The 16718-nt window shown below is 44.6% G+C and overlaps 1 long non-coding RNA gene and 1 pseudogene across 1 annotated transcript; one reads left to right on the forward strand and one right to left on the reverse strand.

The window, feature by feature from the left end:
• Positions 1-2229: 2229 nt before the first annotated feature.
• LOC117714458 (small nucleolar RNA SNORA17) lies at positions 2230-2381 on the reverse strand (annotated as a pseudogene).
• A 187-nt stretch (positions 2382-2568) lies between these two features.
• Positions 2569-6259, forward strand: LOC143443194 (uncharacterized). Its single transcript, XR_013111959.1, has 3 exons — positions 2569-2967; positions 3879-4025; positions 4823-6259. It is a non-coding gene; the product is annotated as an uncharacterized LOC143443194 (long non-coding RNA).
• Positions 6260-16718: the final 10459 nt, after the last annotated feature.

Raw genomic sequence — 16718 nt, forward strand, 5'->3', positions numbered from 1 at the left:
CACTTTTGGGGAATGTTGGGTCCAAGCCTTGAGATGATGAAGGTAAGTCCGCACTAGAAAAGTCATCACAACTTTTGTGTTAGAGTGGAGCCCCACAGGAAAGGGAGGGAATAAAGTCTTGGCCCAGGTCTGGTCTGACTCCCAGTGGGATGACAAGGTCCAGAGAACATAACAATTATTTTGTTGTTGTTGTTTCAAGTGTGTAAAAAGTGGTAGAAATGCTTGTTCAGATAACTGCATTTTTCCCTCTGCTTCTGGCCTAAGACACAATAAAAAGCCACCTGGAAGCTTCTGGAATGGCCATTAAGAAAGGAACCATTAGATAACATTGCCTCCCTGAAGATTTAGATTAGTGCCACAGGAGTTGTGAAAGGTGCTGATTGCCATCATCGGGCCCCACTTAATTCACAGTTTGGCACTCATAAGTGAGCTAGATCTTGGCAGGCATTGGGAGACCACTTCAGACTCAATTAAGTAATAACTGCAACTGAATTCCTACACCTTGGCCAAAGCCTGTGGCCTCAGGCTTATTGCATGTAGCCAATGTTCTGGACGATGCAGCAGACTACGAAGAACCATGGGTGCTTTGTGTGGCCATGTCCAGGGTGCAATGTAAGAGGTGTAGCTACTGGGGCCTGGAAGAACCTATGGAACCAGAAATGTTGGAGGCAAAGCATGCTGTGTGGAGCATAGGGTGAGCCCCAACATCAGAGTGAAATTCTGGGCTCCAGGGCCCTAAGACAGTGGAGAGGTCCAGATTGTCTGTAACAGGGAGCTCGTGTCATTTGAAAGACAGCTCTTAGAATGTCATTGTCTGGGTATAAACTGGACGCCTGTCCTCAAAATGCCAAGGATTATGTGGCCCAATCTGGCCACAAAATAGAAAGGAATCCCTGTAGGGAAACCCTCAAAAGAAAGTGGTTGTAATCAACTGACAATTCTGGGTGACTATATACTGTCCAAAAGTCAATATGCATACTATTATAATACTACCATCATCACTCAAGGCAGCCATGCTTGATGTTGCAACCCTCCCTGCCAGGGCTGAAAGGATGGCCTATACTGGATGAGCCCAAGTTCCTTCTTTGATCCCTCCTCCTCCTGGCTGTGCACATCTGGACAGTAGTTGAACAGCATGGTTTCTAGAACTAGAGGGTCTAGGGAACTTGTTAAGACAGTATAGCATATGTTGGCAGCTACCACAGTCAGATCCACTGAGCCACTATGTTAGCTTGGACATGTCCTTTACTTACAAGACATGCAGGAACAGCAGTGGCAACCCAGAAAGAGAGACTGAACTGTCACTGATGGTACTCAGGTACCCAATGCTTTCTGAGCCGAAGCCCTGTTCCCAGGTAGTAGAGACTGGCAATGAACAAACAGACAGACCCTTAGCTCTTGTTAGAGACTAGAAAATGGGGAAAGAGGTCAGCAAACTAGAGTCGAATCTGGGTATTCTCAGTGATCTGGTGCTAGGATCCTGTGTATGCCCAATTCCAAGTGTTCAGGCCCTTCATGTCAAAGGGTGGGATGTTTCTAAGAACCTGATCCATCTTCCATACACACCAGATGACCTACAGTTTCTGATGGAGCATCAGTGTCTGACAATTGGCATGAGCAGGCTGGTATAAATTGTGTGTGCTATGGAGACCACTTTGCAAGGGGTGGGGTCATTTTAGATACCTGTCCCAGGTATCATCCCAGACCAAGGAAGTCCACCTGAACTTTGGATGGTAACAGACCTCTGCTACTGCAGGGTCATGGATCCAGAGGCACAACCCCACCCCCATGGTCTCAGATGACATCACCAGCTACTCACAACAGGCTGTTCCTCACTACCCTGGAGTCTCCAGATCTGCCCCTCTTCTGTTTATCTTTCTCTTTATTTCTCCATCACTTGCTTGCTCCTCTTAATGGTGCCAGGGTCTGAATGTCTGGGGTCATCTCAAGAACGAGTTCAGGAGTGCTATGCCCCACTTGAGTGTTTCGGTGCTGGGTAGGGATCATCTCAAACATGCCCCCACCAAGGCCTGTGTGCTGCCAGCTTGGTGTTTATCTCAGGCTAGCTCTCTCTCTGGCCCCCATGGTACCAGTCTGGTGATTGTCTCAGGCTCACCTTGAGAGGGTCATCTGTTTTCGGTTCACTCCCAGCCAGAACCCATAGTCCCAGGTGAGGTTCTTCTAGCCTCTTGCTTGCTTCTAATCCTGGAAGCCCCACTAGGCTTGACTGTTGCTGGACTGGTGGTCATCTCAGATTCTTTTCGGGGGGTGGGGGGGAATGACATTCGGGTACACTGAGCATACACAGCTTTTCTCTGCTCTGCCACCTACTGGCACACAAGTGTCCCAGCAGCCAGGTCTGCAATGCCTCTAGGGGCAGGGAACATTGATTTCTTGATTCTCTCTGCTACTTGATTGTAGACACAATGAAACAAGTCTTCTCAAGCTCCTGTTCCCGTGGCCTTTCTGCAATGATAAGGCCGTACCCTTGAACTCTGAGCCAAAATAAATCCTTCAAGTTGCTTTCGCCAGGTGTTTTCTCTTAGCAGTAAGACATATAACTGATACAGACACACTAATCTGTCAGTGACTGGTAAGTCGTTCTCTGTAACAGGAGAACCTTATAGGGCAACCCTTCCATTTGATGAGTAAGACAGGATGGGGGTGGGGCTAGCAGGGTGTCTGTTAGAGCAGAGCTGCTCAATGGCCTGGAGTAGCTTCCATCTGTAGCACCAGAGAGAAGCCAAAAGGCAGTGACCCGGGGCAGAGCTTACCCTTATACTTGATTTCACTGGAACTGGTTCTAGGAACTGACATGACTTTTGAATCCTTCTTGTTCAAAAAGAAAACATAGCATAGGGCAAATAGCTTCATGTTGGGCTGGGCTGGTTGATGGAGCATGGATAGAGAAGGGGGATGTAGGGCTGTGTTCAAAGTAAGGACTTCTCAACTAAGGCCCTCTGAAGGGTGAGTATGGCACATGTACAGTTATCATAGAGTGGGGATGTGCATGTATGTGGGTATGCCCAAGCCTGTGTGGATGTGATTTTGTTGGTTTATGTGTGCATGTAGTATCTGAACTTACTCCCTATCTGGGTGCTATGAGAACCACATATGAGATTATGTTGAATGGGGTAGGTTCTTTAGGATGCTGTGTGTATGTGGTGTGTGTCTCTCTCTGTCTCTGTCTCTGTCTCTGTCTCTGTCTCTCTCTGTCTCTCTCTCTCTCTCTCTCTCTCTCTCTCTCTCTCTGTGTGTGTGTGTGTATGAAAGAAAAATCAATATAGTTGTTTAAAAGTGGGCTTCCAGACAGGGCCATATGAACATGAGAAGTACTCAGATCTTAGAGTCATGAGTCACTCAACTGAAGCAGCCCAGCCCAGGTCTGGAGAAATGACAGTGCCCAGTGGGTATTCCCAACTGGATTTTGTAGAGCTGGTAATTCCTCAGGCTGAAACTGTGCTTTCCCCCAGTAGAATTACTAAGAAACTCTGTATGTGCCTCTCTCAGTGTCTGCCTGTCTGTCTGTCTGTCTCTGTCTCTCGGTCCTCCCCCCCGCCCCCATGTGTGTGTGTGTGTGTGTGTGTGTGTGGTGTGTGTGTGTGTGTGTGTGTGTAGTGGTATCCTGAATGTAACTTCAGTGGTGATAAGATTACATCTATGTTTCTATTCAGTATTTTAATGCTAAATTTTGTGAGCATTTTTTAATAGCTCACAAAAATTGATTTAATAGCTCACAAAGAATTGATTCATCCTCCATTTTCCTAGCAAACAGTTATTTGACAGTTGCATTATTTAGGCAATAGGAATACACATGAGTAAGACATGACCCAGGCCAGAGTGGTCTTCACAGCTTTGTCCTTTCTGCCCTGTGCTAGCTGCAGGGGATGTGGTCGGAAGAAGACAGCTGACTCTGCCCTTATTGACCTCCCAGTACAGCAGGGGATTCCAAACACCAAAGACGAATGAAGTGCTTGCTATAAGAAGAAATCCTATGTAAGGAGGAGTCTTGGAAAGAGCGACAGGTAACAGAGGAAGAGCTTAATCCACACACAGTTAGGCCCTGTGAAAGCACTGAGAGGTCCTCTCAGGGAGAAGCATGGCATGTGCAGAAAAGAAGGCTATCCTGAGTGGATGGAGTACAGGAAGGAGAAGGGGCAGGGTCGGCACTGGGTGAGGGCACTAGAGTATTGGAGACCAGGTTTTGACATCTGTGACAAGTGTAGTGTCATGGGGCTATAATACCAATTACTTGAGAAAGCTGAGGCCAGATCAGGAGGATCATAAATTCAAGGCCTTGAACTTGAACTACAGAGTAAGTTGAATACCAGCTAGGGAATATAGTAAGACTCTGTCTCCAAAGAAAATCATGGACCAAGGAAAAGGCTTAACTGTGTAGCTCACTGTTTCTCTGCTTGCTTAGGTCTCTATCTTCTATCCCCAGCACAATGGCAGGAGGAAGTTGAATGGCTGGGGTTTGGTGAAGCTTATGTCTTGAAGCCTTTGGGATAAATCCAAGGACATCCCTGAGTCTGTTATGCTCAGAACATGTTTTAGTTGGGTTTCAGGCTGTAACTTGATGTGGAATCAAGCCTCAGGAAAGAAACCTCCTTTTCTGGGACCAATGAGTTCTTTAATTCTAAAGGCTGTGTATATGAGGGATGGAGAAGGAAGGAATACTGTCCTGTGTTTGCTGTGGTTGGGCTGGCTGCAGTGGTGTTTGTTAGTGGATGGTATCAGTTTCTATGTTGTCTACTAAATTCTAAAATTCCCCTTTGCTGCTGTCTACCCTTAGCCAACACGTTATCCCTGTCTTACACAGAGTGAAGCTGGCTGTCAGCCTGTGAGTCATGCAGGAGCTGCATCTTCAGACACCAAATGCACCTAGTCCTGTATTCTGTGGAAACAGAGGTGGTCTACGTGGTCTTGTGAGTGTGCCTCCAAGAGCAGTCACAGGATAACTTGCATCAAATACAGCCATAATAGAATTACATGGGTGCACTGAGCCTCTCTTTTAATCTGGCAACTGTACCATATTATCCAATAAGCTTAAAGGACAATAAATTCCAGACGCAAATAAGGAAGTGTCATACCACTTAGAGTACTCACAGCCCTAGAAGGGGAAGCTGGTAAAATCCAGCTCTCACTACATTTGCCAGAGGCCCCAGGCACATTGGAGATTTTGTTTGCAACCCATGGGTGGGCTCTGTGAGCCCCAGGGATGTGTGTGTGTGTATGTGTGTGTCCCCAAAGCCTCGAGCCTACATTCTTGCTCTTTCCCCATAAGCAGTAGATATGACCTTCTTAGGCAAGGCTGGCTGGAGTCTTTTCAGAACATCTCTTGACTCTGTCAGCTGCTTGTCACTAACCACAGCAGCTGCAGAGACCCAGACCTGGTGAAGGTATCATATGATTACCCATGAATTGAGGAGGCCTTGGCTTAGTCCCATTGCTGCCGAGGCTCCCCAGTAGCCTCCTCCATAGATCAGATGACTTAGATTAAATGCTTTGCAGATTCCAGTCCGTCTTTGCAAATAAAGAATAGGCTAGAATTCGTGGAACAGGGCAAGGGAGAGGACCTAGATACTGAGTCTGGTATTAAACACAGATAAGGAAAGTGAAGCCAAATGACTCTTCTGAACTCCGAGGACAGGCACAGCATCAGAACAGGGATGGGTGACAGCCTAATGTGTGTTTTTGAGAAGATCTGTGGGATGTTGGATATGTTAGCATTTTTTAAAACTCAGTTTTTGAGCTATCTAGGCACTAAGGAAACAGAATCTGCATACCAGGAAATAGGACAGAAGAAAAATGTTAAAGTTAAATGTTAAATGTTAAATGTTAAAGTGTTAAAGGCATTGTCCCCAAGGCAGTGTGGCTGGGAAGTGGTGCAGCAGGTAGGATGTGGATCTTTGGGGCAAGTTACTGGGGAACGTTCTTGAGGGGGCGTTATGCCTTCCTCTCTCCTCTTGCTAATGAGGTGACTGTCATTGCTCTGGTACCTGCTCCCACTGTAATGTGCTGCTATATAGGCCCAAACCAGTGGGGCCAGTTGATCCTGGACAGGAACTGCTGTCAGCCAAGACAAACCTTTCATCTTTATAAAATAATTATTGTGGGCATTTTGATATATTGATGGAAAGCTAACGCTAATAAGCTTTTGATTTTTTTTCTTTTTCTCTTTCATGATTAAAAAGACCACTCTTTAGTTTAGTGCAGATAAGAGGCCCTGTACCTGCATTTTTTGTGAAACTTTCTCATGCTGCCCAAAGCTTAATGAAGAAAACCACTTCAACCTTATTCATGACAAATGATAATGTGAATTCAATAAGAATATTGCATTGCATTGGTCAGAGTTCTCTAGAAGAATAAATACGATAAATATACACACATGCATGCACATACATATAATATATAATACAAAGACACATAAGTGGATATACACACATGCATATTCCTATATATGCATATACATATATACACATATACATACACACATGTAAATTAACAAATAAGCTCATGTTGAAACAGTAACAACAGTTACTCCCTACCAGAAAGGCTCAGAACCTAGCAGTTACTTAGTCTATGGAAACAGGTGACTCAGCAGCTGCTGTATTTCTACAGTGGCTCAGTCCACTGTGCTGGGTGCCTCAGCAGCCCCAATGTTGGTTCAAAAACTAGAAGGGTTCTGGAGAGCCACCAGTCCTTAGTCCATGCTGGAAGCCTGGAAATGCTGGTTCTGATATCAGTGAAGGAATCATCATCAGCAGCAGCAGCAGCAAAAACAGATTGCAAACGGAAACAACCTGATCACCAGTAAACACGGAATTAGTTAAATTATGTCAGACACGAAACACAAAATGTATGAAAGATTCAATTTGGAGGGAGCACAAAGAGCTCTCTGCTCTTGAGATAGTTTTATGCAGCTCAGGCTCGCCTTGATCTCACTATGTAGGAGAATAGAATGACCTTGAACTTCTGATCTTCCTGCCTCTACCTCCTAAGTGCTGGCATTTCAGGGTATGTGCTGCCATGCTTAGTTTATGTGGACCTAGATGTCAAACCCATGGCTGTCTCTGTGGTAGGCAAATGCTCTCAGCCAAGCCATATCCTCAGCCTTCCCAAAATGTAGCATTTCCCCCTTCATTTTATCCTATTTTATTTTATTGTTTTAGGATTTCATACTTGAGTACAATGAATTTTATCATACCCACCCCTTCCTCCATATCCTGTGTCTCTCTATCTCCCTCTCAAATTCACATCCTCTTCTATAACTACTATATGAAATATTATAGGATTTTATAGAATTATATACAATATATACTATATCCTCTATAATCTGAATCTATTAGTGTTGCTCTTATTCACATGGGTGTAGGGCTGACATACTTGGAGATGAGCAACCTTGGAAGGAGTTCATCCATGAAGAACACTGACTCTCCCTTTGAGACCTGGGTGCAGGGTTGTGCTATAGATTTCCCTCTTGAGGGTATTCCAGTCTCTTATTCTCTGTACCTTGATTAGTTGTGGTCCTCTATAGTAACCCCTGTCTCTTTAAAAAGAAGTTGCTCTGATGAGGGCAAGTGCTGCATTCATTGAAGGATTTACAGATGGGTAAGACTACTGCTGATGGCTTTTCTGGCCAAGAGGCTTGCACAACACCTGTGACATTGACACTATGAGAGATAGCCATTGGGCAGAGACTTCCAGGTCAACACCAGCTCCATTTGTCCAAGTCCTGTGACTGAAGTGTGTGGTCTTCAGCAATGGAGTCTTATCCTCAAGTTCTGGCAGTCAACCGAAAGCAATGACACAGCAGCTTGGGTTGTAAACAGTGAAAAGCAAAGAGTGTCGGTGCGGGGACAGCATGGAGTGCATGCTTGCATGTGTTTTCATTTACATTCAAACTCAGAGTGTGTGAGAAATGATGGGAGTTGTCATCCGTGCTATAGGGCCACAGTCAGGCGTGAGTGGAAAACAGGCAGAGGGGGAACATGAGTCTCACAGTGGGAATATTACCTGTATAAAAAGGATAATTAACCCCCTATCGGATGTAGGATTGGTAATGATCTTTTCCCAACACCTCTGATTGAACAATTCCAAACTTATAAAGCCTATGATTAACATTATTTTAAAAAAATGTATAAATGCAAAAAAGAAAAGGGGGCATGGGATAGGGGTTTCCTAAGGGGGGTGGGGGGGAATGGGGATAGGGGATGCCATCTGAAGTGTAAATAAAATATCTAATAAAAAATTAAACAATCAATAAAAAAGGAGAATTAAAACATAAAGATATGAGCTCCAGGTAGAGCTTTCTGGGTTCGAGTCCAGCATATACCATGTACCAGATATGAGACCTAGGGTGACCTATGCTTCCTGTGCTGCATGTATCCCTTCATTTGTAGAAGGGAATGGGTTTTTTTTTTTTTCATTAATTATTTTATTTATTCACTTTACATCCTGGTAAATGTTTACATACAGGTCTCTCTCTTTTCTCTCCTCCCAATCCCACCCTTACAAGTCCCTCCGCCCATTATCTCCTCCCCTTCTCCTCAGAGAAAGAGAAGCCCTCCTTGGGGACCACCCCACCCTGGGACACCAACTTGAAACAGGACTAAGTGCAACCTCTCCCACTGAGACCCGACCAAGCAGTCCAGCTAGGGAAATGGGATCCGGTAGCAGGCAACAGCGTCAGAGACAGGCCCTGCTCCAATTGTTAAGGGGCCCACATGAAGACCAAGCTGCACATCTGCTCCAAATGAGTAGGGGGCCTAGGTTCAGCATCTTGTTAACAAGAGTCCACGAGTCATGATCCTGGGGTGAAGCAGGATAGTACTGGCAAGGTGCAGGGTACCTGGCGTGCACTGCACGTAGTCCACACTCCCCTAACACTTCTCAACAGATGCTTCATAGGGAGAGCAGACAAGGCGAGAGAAGAACACTCTACAAAGATTGGGATTGACAGGGCTGAAACAACTTTAGACATATTTACAAATTAGAATTATCCTTGATCTTGAGAACCAAACTTGCAAACACACTGGTCAGTAAAGGTACATCAATGAATTTTGCATCGTCACTAAAACTATGATGCTTAAGACAAGGCAAACAGTCGGGGTACCTGGTAGACCTCACTCACCAAAAGACCCAGAACTGGCTTGAGGAGCAGTAACATCATGGTTTGTTTTCAAGCTTCACTGTATAGTCTTGATTTTATATCACGTTACACGTCCACACTACCCTGTTCATTTTGGTCAGGCTTTTCCATCTGTCTTATAGGTTTGTCAGCAAATACAATGATAAAAATCAGACCAAGTCAGGGAACAAACCTTGAGCCATCTTGGCACCTTGGAGTGTCCTCCTCCCTACAGAGGGTCAGAAGTGGCAAAGATGCAAAGGTAAGTAAGGGTTCCGTAAGGAATACCAGTTCAGAAGTTCAATTCTACCTAGGCCCTGGGAGATATCCCGGGGAGTCATTGAGAGGGACAACTGGTGACCGCAGTAGAAACCTTGGCAACAAGGAGTGCATCCCATATGGAAGGCTGGGGAGAAAAAGCTGGTGAAGTTTTACCCTGGGAAATCTACTTGCAGTGTGATCGAAGTGAAGGAGAATGGCAGGAATAAGCCACCACTGTTTCCATATTCTCGGTGAGGCCCAACTTCATCTGTCAAGTGGGCCACTCGTTCAATTTGCAGGGGAGCTTGGGAATTAGAAAGTACCTCAGCTGGGACATAGCACAGCTCACAGCAAGTGAGCTGTCTTCAACAGAGGTAGCACTCTTTATGACAAGCCATTTGAGCAGAAGCTCCTTGGGGATGGGAAGTTTTTTACAATCCATCTTCATTTTACCTGAGGTGCCTGGAATGAAGACATCTAATGAGTGTTCAAATGTATGGATGAGAACACAGAACATGTTAGATAATTCTCCCAGTTACTTGGAGACAAATAAATATATAGGAACACAAGACTACATGTGTAGTGTTGGGCGAGGCAGGGGAGGGCTGCCCCAGGGAACTTTGCTGAAAGAAGTCAGAAGAGCTGACCCTGCTTCCAAGTGTCTCTGAGATTCAGGAAGAACTCATCTGTAGAATGACTTTTGACAATGCTGATATGTTAGTTCTGGGAGGAAAAGACATGGAGGAGAGGGGTGGCAAGATTTGATTCCTCTGCGTAAGGAGTCATAGCTCTTAGTTTACAACTGGTGCTGCATGACATTTAAGGCTTGGATGTCCATCCTACCTGTTCCTGTAGAAGACAGAACTGTGGAGAATTGATCCTCCATAGGCAATCTACATAGTTTACATTTTGAAGTGCTACAGTTGTCTAGCAAGCTGAACTGCCCCTGCCTCACCTCCCCAGTGCTGCTAAACTGCCTGCCAATTGCATGGCCAGAAGGTAGAGTGGCTGCTGACCTGAATCTTGTTTGTGATTCTACAGTGCTGGTGAAGTACTTCATGAGTTCAGATGGGGAAATGGCCCTGAGTTCACTCTTGAATAAACTTCAGAGAAAAGAAGGGCCAAAGGTCAAAGAAGTTGCTACTCTGGCTTTCAAAAAATGCTTTCCAGGAAAGCTCTCTGATTCCAGGAATCTTCAGATAAGAACAAACACCTTCCCCTGACAACTCTGCTAAACACTGAGGAAAAGTGGATGTAGATTTGGGGTTGAAAGAAAAAGATGCTGCAAGAGGTGAAGTTGGCTAAGGGAGTGAGGGGCTGCTTGTTAGGCTCTGTGGGCCAGCTAGGGATGGAAGCTTACTGAGAAAGGAAGGCACTGAGATCTGTGCATCCCACATCATAGCAAAGGACAGACATCTCAGTGAGCAAGCCAGAGAAGGGTTGTTTTCCTCCATCAGAGAAGCCTCCTACCAACACATGGTTGACACACTCTGAACTTGCAGCTTCCTGACAACAGTGTGGCCAATGTTGTGGGGGTAGACTATGCAAACACAGAAGAACTAGAATCACCCACTAAGAGTAACAATGTTATGGTTATCTAAATGAAAATGGTTGCCATAGACTAACAGGGAGTGATTCTATTTCAAAAGATTAGGATACAGGTCTTCTTGAAATAGGTGTGGCCTTGTTGGAGGGAATATGTCATAGAGTGTGGATTTTGAGGTTTTAAAAGCCCAAGCCAGGGCCAGAGGCTTCTCTCTTCCTGCTGCCTGCAAACTCAGATGTAGAACTCTCAGCTCCTTCTTCAGCACCATGTCTGCCTGCCGTGCTTCCTGCCATGGCAACAACGGACTAAACCTCTGAAGCTGGAAACCAGCCCCTATTAAATGCTTTCCTTTTAAAGCGTTGTTAAGGTCATGGTGTCTCTTCTCAGTAGTAAAACACTAAGACAAAGGTTAACTGTAGACCAAAAAGGTATTTTAGGAATAAAATAAAATCCCCATGCTCACAGGCTCCAGGAGTGAACTACTATTATTCTGCTAAATGAACATAGTATAAATCTGCCTTCTAGATTTCATTACTATACCCAGAGATTGGTACAACTCTTGACAGACAATTGTATCTGTGCAGTTGACTGCTCAGCCACAAATAAGTCATATGTAACCCTCTCATCAAGACTCAGATCCCATTTGTAATTAACACAGACACTCAAAAACAGTGAGAATGCAGAGATTAAGTGTCTGTGAAATGTTCTGCCACAAATGCACATCTGTGTCACACTTTCTCCCCAAGCCCCAGAGACCGTTGTGCAAGGAGACTGAGGGCAGCCGTGAGAGGCAGAGGTGAGGGAGTAGTGCAGCAAAAACATGTTCTGGACATGACAGGACCACTGCACTCATAAACTCATGGCAGCCGTGACTGCCTGCACAAGACCTGCATAAGATCAAGCCAGTCAACATTCCAGCATGAAGTGGGAAGAGGTTCATGAGCCCTGACCCCTAACTGATGAGTCGTGAATAGTTGATGGCTTCTTGGGTCCAGAGGGTCAGTTTTCTTTAAGGGTGTGGTCCTGGTAGCTCAACACTCCAGTGGATGGTTCCACATTAAAGAGTATATGAACACTACAAAATTTGGAGTTCATGGATTATTTTTTTTTTTTTTAAAAAGAAAGGACCCAAAGTTGGGGTGGGGTGGGAAGCTAAGCCTGGATACAAGAGGAGTATGGGTGAAAAGCTTTGGGTGAACATGATTACAATGCATTGAAATCATCAAAGAGTTAATAAAAATAAAAACGAACACTTTCCCATGGAGGTGGACACACAAAATAAATAGCTTAAAAGAAAAAGCAGTTTTCAAATAACAAGGAAACAAAACTCTGAATAACTATCCCTATGACATTATCTGTGTAACCCTAAAGCTAAAGCTGGCAGGTTAACAGGAGAAACTGAAGTGAGCAAGTCCTTGTTAGTTCTAATACACTCTGTGAGGACCCAAGGTTGGAGGGATTGTTTACTGTGCACTCCCAAAGCCTGGGAAGAGCAGGTACTAGAGAGATTCTTTTTTAAAGGCTCTGGTATCTAAGGGCCAGGCTGTTCCCCTCTGCAGCCACTGCCTATGGTTTGGAAGATGTCAATGTGAACAACCTTAATGGCTCCCACTTCTACAGGACACATCACCATCACCATAAGACAAGTGCCATAGTACTGGAGGGTGTGTCAATCAAGGTTCCCAGCCCCTCAGAGTTTTGTGTACTTAGGGAATCTCTTTAGAGATTACACAATTAACCTAATTGGTTAGGCATTTGAGTTTCCTCTAAAGAGATTAGATGAAACCCATATGCCCATATTGGTTAGAGTACATTTCACATAACTGTTCCTTGGCGTTATGTGACAGTGTGGGACAGAGACATTCAGGGACAGTCTGTGGCAGTTTGGGACTTCTGGGCTTTGTATGGTCTGGCATGGAGTATAGTCATAAGAAGTAAGGCTGAAAGTTTCAGATCACAATGAAGCCATTTCTAAGCTGTCTGGTTAATGAGCTGACTTCTGTGAACTGTATCCATGGGTTCTATGTCTCTGTTAGTACATACTCACTTTAGAAACACACCCACACCACCAGCAGCCCAGTCACCAATCTTACACAAAACAAAGCATGGCTATCACTGTTGGAAAATAGCTCAAGAAGCTGGAATTAATCCCAGTAACAAAGCCCACTAGCACCCCACCACGTGATGACTGTAACCTTACAGAGCCTCTGGGATCTTTTAGGCAGGCGCAGGGAGTCCAGGGGACTGGGAAGGCTTGTTCTGTTTTTTTTTTTTTAATTTTTAATTTTAAAGAACAGACCCCATGGTGTTTGCAGCAATGTGTTTTAGACCAAATACTTTCCCCTTTACTCTTATCTGCCTAAGTGTTTGATGAAATTACATAGATCAAATGGGACAGCTGAGTGGTGGGAATGGGTGAATGCATTATTTAATTCTAGACCCTTCCCCTAAGTATTTTAAAATCATATATTACCTTTGGAGGCCTGAAGAGGGTATTAGATTCTTCCAAGCTGGAGTCATAGGTAGTTGTAAGCCACTGATCACTAAACTGGGGTCCTTGGCAAGATCCACACATGCTTTTTATCATTGAGCCATTTCTCCAACTCCTCAACTTTCCTACTTGATGGTAGCAGCAGTTCAGAGCCTCCAGGATCCTGTATGCTTAAGTTTCCTGTCCTGACTTCCTTTGATGATGAACTGCGATGTAGAAGCATAATCCAAATAAACCCTTCCCTCCCGAAGTTGGTTTGTTCGTGATGTTTCATCACACCAACAGTAACTCTAACCAAGACAGCCATCGAGCCCACAATACAGTTCTGTTGATTTCAAAAAGAAATCATGAAAAATAATGTGCTCAATATTTCTTGGCTTGTATCTTCTGATGCCATGGGCTCTATGTTGAGTAAAATGCCTGTAAATTGCATCTGCCTCCTGGGGATTAGTTTAGGCCTGTTTCATGACCAGCTGGCCTTTAAAAATGGGTTTCACTTACTTTATAGTGAAGCAAAGCCTTGCCTGCTGTACATGAACTGGGCTTGCTATGACACGGACTTTGCTCATGTGTTTAAATGAAATAAATGGAGCTGCTGATATTACTTCCTGGCACTATGGTTTGAAGTCTAAAAGTTAGGACACCTAGAAGTCAGAGTGGCTGGGTACAAATGCCAACTTGGAAGGTTGCTCACTGATTATACAGCCTTCAGTGAGGGTACCCGAGTGTCTGTTGTTTTTCTCCATCTCTTATTTAATTTTAAAAATTTTGTGTATACGTGTGTTTGGAGGGGGTATATTTACATATGAGTACAATTAATAAATTCTGGTTCTGTGTCAACCAGAAGAGGGCATTGGACCACTGGAGCTGGAATGACAGGTTGTCAGCTACCTGTAGCTGGTTCTGGGAACCAAACTTGTGTCCTTTGCAAAGACAGAACATGTTCTTTGCCACTGAGCCATCTCTCCAACTCCTATGTTGTCTCATTTTAAAACTGGAATAATAGTTTCCCCCACCTTCAGACACTCCTCTTGGACTGAGAGCTATGAAGAATGCTTCTCTGTTGTTCATGAGAGCTATGAGCACTTACTAAATGCAAGGCCGGCTGCACTCCACTCAACCCGTCCCCTCTAATCCTTCTATAAGACCCGAGAGGTCTCCACTATTATACCTCCTCTACAGATGAGGTCATGGGGTTTTGTGGTTGTTTAATCCTGGCCTCTGTGACTGTTCTTGTTTCATTATGTGGCCAGCTTGTTACTTTGTGCTTGAATCCCCTGATTTTTATCATTTTTTCCCATGAGAAAGTTCCATTCACTTTCCAGCAGTTTTCCTGGAGGAGAGTTTAGGGACTTCGTCAGAGCAAAGCCGGAAAAAAAAAAAAAAAAAAAAAAAAAAAGAAATAAAGAAAGAGAAAAGAAAACTAAACAAAATAACATAGAAGCAGAAGAATTGTGAAGCCAGCTTGTACAGCAGGAGGTGGGGTACCCTGAGTACCAGGATGTCTGGCACAGACCTCCAGCCCCTTTTCTCCCATGTCTCTGCACAGTTCAAGCCTTGAGGCACATAGCATGCTGTCTTCCACCTGTCTACCAGACTACTAGTTCCTGAAGTTCCCTCTGGCTTCAGATATCTTTTTTGTTGTTGTTTTTGGTTTTTTGTTTGTTTGTTTGTTTTCCAGACAGGGTTTCTCTGTGTAACCCTGGCTGTTCTAGAACTTACTCTGTAGACCAGGATGGCCTCAAACTCAGAAATCGGCCTGCCTCTGCCTCCTAAGTGCTGGGATTAAAGACGTATGCCACCACTGCCCGGGCTGGCTTCAGATAGCTTACCTGCTACTTTATTGGCTCAAAGGGGACCCTGCAGGTTCACTCCCTGACTAAATACCCTTGAAAGACTTGCCATCTCTGCTAGGGTTTTGGAGAAATTCGCCAGTCAGCACAAAAGACATAGGGAGGCTGTGAAAGGTTACAGATTTACAACAGCCCCGAGCTCTCTCTCCAGATTTACTAGGCAGTTAATAATTTGGCAGAGCGAGTGGCTCATGGTAGCTGCGGCATTCTGATCTTTCCCTACGGTGCCATCACCAGCTGCTCACTCTGTAGAGGAGGGCAGTGGGAAGTTTTCCCACTCTGGGGAAGGATAGAGTGTGGTGCTTTGCTAAAGAGAGTGAGGTGAGCATGCAGTGAAACCATCCTGTGCACTGCACAGTTTTGAAAGCATTCTGAACAGATGCAGAGAATCATCTGGAACCAGCTGTCTCAATTACACTCCTTAGCCAGTAAGTAGCTCTGCCTCTTCAGTGTTCCAGTTAGTCACGACTTTAGACAGCATCGTTCGTCGGAAACAGCATGTGGAGGGACAAGATTCCAAATCTTTGAAATTCTAACTAAAAACCTGTCCACCAGTCTCTGGAAGAAAATAGTATCCAGGAAGGGGTGAGTGTGCAGCAAGCATGGAATAGAAAAGTCTGCCTTCATCCTTGATAAACTCCGATTTCATCTGGGGCCTGGAAGATGCCTCATCTACCCAACCGTAAGGGAGAGGATAATAGCTGTTTATGTACCTAAAGGGGGAGTGGTGGGGATTAATTAGTTAATGGCTCCATGTGCTTTGAAGTGCTAAGTGCTATTAGGCTTCATTTAATCTACCCTAATAGTTCCACAAACTCTGGCCCTTCTCGCCAGCCAGGACTTGGCATCTCTTGATCAGAGTTTTCAAATGGCAGAGCAGTTTTAATGCGAGTGTGTTCAAAACGGGTTTGTGCTGGCATTTGCAATTAAAAAAAAAAAAAGTTAAACACTTGAGCAATCACCAGTCACCATCACCTCGCTCAAGTGTACCAGAAAGCAAACTAATCTCTTCATGATAATGGAGGTAAATGTTAGTCCCTCCTCCTCCCTTTTTTTTAACCTGCTTCCCTCTGCCCTAGTATTTTAGATCTCAGTATCGTTTAGTTTCACAGGCTGAAAGTTTGAAATAGAAACTCAAGGTAATGACCTTTGGGAATAGGGTATCAGTCCACATGTGAAGCCTAAGTGGAGCCAGCTACCTGTTCCTGAGGGTGTGGGACTAATCTTTAGGGTAAACGACTGCTGGTGGTCACCATTGCCATGGAGCAGGGTCTTGAGTTCCCTGCCTTAGCCTTGGTGAACAAACAGGGCCTTTTGACAGCTAGAAATATTCGAAGAACACCATGGTATTTTAAAATGGTGTATTTAAGATGAGAGTTCAGAGTTGTATCTATCAGAGTACTTGCCTTCTTTAAGATACTTCCCTAAGTTTGG

The sequence above is a fragment of the Arvicanthis niloticus genome, chromosome 8 (genome assembly GCF_011762505.2).
Source record: "Arvicanthis niloticus isolate mArvNil1 chromosome 8, mArvNil1.pat.X, whole genome shotgun sequence".
NCBI lineage: Eukaryota > Metazoa > Chordata > Mammalia > Rodentia > Muridae > Arvicanthis > Arvicanthis niloticus.